General features: G+C 42.7%; 1 protein-coding gene across 2 annotated transcripts in view; it reads left to right on the top strand.

The window, feature by feature from the left end:
• Positions 1-5,000, top strand: part of LOC125039928 (nucleolar complex protein 4 homolog A-like) — an 83,430-nt gene that overhangs the window by 57,270 nt on the left and 21,160 nt on the right. The window lies entirely within an intron of this gene.

Below are 5,000 nucleotides of genomic sequence, written 5' to 3'. Positions count from 1 at the left end.
GCACATGTGGAGCCATCTGTAGGTAACAAAATTCAGCAAAAACTACAGGGGACAGAACATAAATCTGGGGCGAATGGGTTAATTGTGTTTACATATATTACATAATTTGGAGTATTGTGTTGGTAAATAGGTATCTGTGTTCATTACATTTTTTGTATGTATGTATACTTACTTATGTACTTATACGTAAACATGTATGTATGTATCACAACACATTAGATTATATAGTAACAAATAATTTAACGTAAATGCCATGCCTGGTGACATTGGGTTAATTCCTGGACCTTATCCACAATGTCTAGGCAAAGGTGCCTAGCTGCTTTTCAAAAGTAATATTTCCAAGCATTTTTATCTAAATCTTATTAATTTTAGATTTTTGTGATTAAAAAAAGCAAAAAATATATTGAACTGAGATATGATCAGTTAAAAGTCAGAAATCTTATTTTCTAACCAATTTGGGATTTTTATGTCTTAGATAAAGAGGTAAAGCAGTCTGAATATCATTAAGATATTTCAGTTATAAGAGCTATCTTAAAATTTTCTTTAAATTAGTCTGGTAGTCAGATGGCCCCATCAGAAAATTTAATTTTTGCACCATTGCCTGTTTGTTTCTATCAAACTTCATTGCTAGGGTCCTAAGAGTGACTAAATAATTCGAAAGAGATTTAGTTTAACCCAACAATGAGGATAATAGAAATCTCTGGGTGTCACTCATTCCAATGACTTCTGGCAACGGTCCAGCCATTTGACCAGGGAGTCTGCTATGTATGGTGGAACTTCTTGGTCCACTCGCACTAATGCATTGCAATGCTTATAGCTGTACCCATCTCGTGTTGGTTTTAAGAGGTTAACCTGAATCAAGACAAAATACATGAGCTCCCGAATGTTCATATGCAACTAGCTTCCTTAGTGGCTACTGGGCCTATGTGTAAGTTCTCTACAGTTCTCCATCCGCCTAGATCAGCTAAGACTGATGAAGCAGGATTTCAGTGAAAAGTTGCTTTTCTTCTATGTGTGTAGAGGGTCCCAACCTGCCACTCCCACTCAAGGGAGTGGGAGTGGGAAAATTTTGAAGGGAACTATTTCTAAAATGATATACGAACATTATGAGCCCAGTTTTATAAAATTAGATATAAACATGTCTTATAGTAATAAATTCCTCCCAATGTGAAGGATTTACAATAGAAAAAAGAGAAACATTCTCATCAAAAGATTTTTCATTTCTTTTTCATAAAAAATGTTATGATTTGATTTTGACATAAACATCATAAATAATTGTCTTCTCCATTACAATGAACCCTGGACGCCGGGAGTGTAATGTTACAACTTGCTGATTAGCTAGCTACTGCCAAGTGCAAGTAGTGCAGTGTGGTGGTGGTTTGGTTTGCGAAGTTCTAGCTTCGCCCGGGCCTTCTACATATGGTCCGGCCTGTGTCAGCTTTTTACGGCTGTCTCATTGAGTTGTCTGACACTCGATGCTTACCATGGCGGTAGTGCAGTGAAACTGAATTTTAGTTCAATCTATACATAGTACTGTGGGTTGTACATCTAGAATATGTATACAATGATGCAGCTTTCTCTCTCTCTCTCTCTCTCTCTCTCTCTCTCTCTCTCTCTCTCTCTCTCTCTCTCTCTCGTGTGCTGTGTGGTTCAGTGGTAGTGATCTCGTCTAGCAATCTTGCTGACCTGCGTTCAAATCCCATGCCCATTCCTTGCATATAGGGGATAACTTAGAAGCAGAATGAAACAGACACTATGTCACACCTAGAATATTCATTGTAACAGGAATCAAATTAAACTAAATTAACCCTTTAACGGTCACTCATATAACCAGCATAGATATAAAAAAAACCCTCTTAGTATGTTATAAACCAACCTTATATAAGACACTTTCATTCGTGAAAATATTTTGATTCAATCAATATTGCTCGCTCATTCAAGTGCTAAAAATGTAGCCCGACCGGGCCCCTCGGCCGAGCTCCTCATAACCATACCTAGCCCTATCGGGCTACATTGCCAGGTTTCCTCATTACCATATGTATCCCTATTGGGCTACACTGACAGGCCTCCTCATGATTATATGTGGCCCTATAGGGCTACCTTGCCTACTTCTGGTAAATGAAATTGAAAATCTAATGACTTTCAAAATTTTTATTAAATAAGTTTTAGACATAGAAATTAGAAGAAAAAATTATTACAATAAAGTGTGAGTTATTCTGACCTAATTTCCTACCATTTACTTTACTTCATGACCAAGAAATGGTACGAATTTGTTTTATTAGACCAGTTTAGACATATAAATTGGAATAGATAATTATTACATATCATTATTAGATGAGGTGGATGTGGAGGGCGAGTTGGAAGCCGGGGGTATGTGGAACTCCTCGAAACAGTTCCGAGTTTCGCTGTGGCAAAGGGCAACCTGAAACACTTTGCACACCCACCTAGACCGGTGCATCTCCTTGTGAGTTGAGCAGTGTTTGCAAGTCATCCGTTGCTTGACAAACACTTGGCAGTGGAATTTGGAGTAGTCATAGTGAAGGTTGTCTGCTGGGGCGGTGGGATTTTTGTCCCTTCTTTGGCCGGACAAAACTCTCAGGGGTATCGCGGAGGCACCTGGCAGGTCTGGTTTTGTAGGCACGGGCAAAGGCACTGATCTCTAGGCGGAAGTTTTTGAGGGGCATGGGCCTTCTCTGACAGGGCTTTGGAATCCCTCTTGTACAGGATCCAGGCATTAGTGGTGCAGAGATCCAAGATGTACCCGAACAGCCTGAGATAATACCGCCTAGCCATCATCGGAGATTTGTAGAGATGGGTTAGCATGTCGGACTTATCAATGCTCCCCATTTTACCATTATACTCCTTGATGACCGCTGGGCATGGGATGTCGACCTTTTTCTTGGATTCCTTGTCCCACCTTTTGTACTTGGAGAGTGGAAGAACCCCGGCATCAAAAGAGAGGATAGTGACTGGTTTGTTATCCTTCCAACACATAGCAAGGACCCCGTTGCAGGAGACATAATCGTGCTTCCCCCTGGGAGTGGTCTTCTTCTCCATTTCCTTCCTAGACATCAGTGGTGGATTTCCAATGCGGTTGGGTCTGGCAGTCCCCACATAGCGGCATTGGAGCTTCTCTTTCAGGAACTCAACCAGTTGGATGCTCGTGAAGTAGTTGTCCGCCTAGATGGCGGAATTAGCGGGGTCTTTGATGGTCTTGGCAAGGACAATCACAATCCTGTTGCTCAGTAGCTGTTCTTCCTCCTCCTCATTCAGGTCTACAGGGTGGCTGCTGAAGGTCGTTTGTCCCTGATACATTAGGACATCGTGGATGAAACCATCGATACTCGCACGGCAGAATAACTTGTAGCCGAACTTGTCCGGTTTGTTTGCGATGTACTGGCGAAGATTCCCTGCCATCGTGCTCTTGTATGCCACCATCACTTCATCAACCGACTGATGGGGAGTTTCCTTGACCCGCAGAAATTGTTTTGTTATTCCTGTGAAGAGAGGCCGTATCTTGTAGAAGCGGTCTGTGGAAGCCTTGGCATAATCGTTGTTGTTGAAGTGAATGGTGGATCTGAGTTGTTTAAATCGCTTTGCGGACATGTAGTCGGTCACCTGTGGGATGCGGGTGTTGACTGCCCAATAGTCATCCAGGGAAGGAATGTGGACTACCCCCATGTAGAGGATAATGCCCAAAAACACCATCAGGTCCTGGATGTCAAGGGAGAAAGCGGTACTGACATCCTTCTGCCGTGCATACAGGTTCGTCTGGTACACAATGTCTTCAAGTATCTCCATGGTCAGCATCTGGAGGAAAAACTCATAGGGCTTCAGGAGGAAATCAGGCACCGGATGGTTATACTCGGGTAAAGGAGTGTGTCTGATGTCTTCTTTCTTCCATATCCTTGATGGTTGGTCCTTGGCCTTCTTCACCTTCTTGGTGGGTGGTGGAGTGTCCCCCGAGACCGTCTCATCCTCATCATCCTCACCTGCATCATCATCAAGAGGCATTTCTTCAGGCCTGATCCTAGTCACATGTCCTGCGGAATGTGTATAAATTAGTAACATGAACAGAGATAAAATAAAGCTGGCTTAATTAAATAAAGCTAATTTCTTTATATATATATATAATGTATATATAGGGTTGGAAATATATTATGGTCACTTTGGACATTATAATAGGTATTAAAAACCAAAATTACAGATTTTTCTTATATTTTGTATATACGAAAAATCATGTCCAGAAGCGGCCAGTGTGGCCCTATCGGGCCACATATGGTTATGAGGAACTCGATCAGTGTGGACCGAAAGGGCCACACATGGTTGTCGGCGACTCGGTTTTGTGGACCGATCGGGATACAGACTTTTTCACGTAAGTTTTACACTAACTTTCCATAATGTCAATAACTTGAAACCATATTCTTTCAAGAGATAATTCATTCAAATGTACTATATGTGAATGGTATTTACTTATGTTCATTATTTTGGGCGTGAGGGCGGCGAGAGTAGGAGCAACTGGGTCCACTTGTGAAGACCAGGGAGGTCTGCAGAACACTGCCGACTTTGTGGAAGCGTCGCTTGTAGGCCGCCAGGCTGGTGGTCTGTGATTGGTCGAATTATGATGACGAGATTCTCCTCTATTGGCTGAGCCAAAGAGATGCGTGTTTCGTCATCATGACGTCATTATATAGGCACGAAAACACACGTGACTTATGTGGCCCGATAGGGCCACAATAGCGACAAAGGGTTAAACCTAAACCTCTCTCTCTCTCTCTCTCTCTCTCTCTCTCTCTCTCTCTCTCTCTCTCTCTCTCTCTCTCTCTCTCTCTCTCTCTCTCTCTCTCTCTTTTCTCTCTTTTCTCTCTCTCTCTCTTCTCTCTCTTCTCTCTCTTCTCTCTCTCCCTCCCTCCCTCCCTCCCTCCCTCCCTCCCTCCCTCCCTCCCTCCCTCCCTCCCTCTCCCCCCCCTCTACCTCCCTTCCTCTCCCTTTCCCTCTAC

This window comes from Penaeus chinensis, chromosome 28, assembly GCF_019202785.1.
Source record: "Penaeus chinensis breed Huanghai No. 1 chromosome 28, ASM1920278v2, whole genome shotgun sequence".
Lineage (NCBI taxonomy): Eukaryota > Metazoa > Arthropoda > Malacostraca > Decapoda > Penaeidae > Penaeus > Penaeus chinensis.
This window is presented reverse-complemented; position numbering and strand designations above follow the sequence as displayed.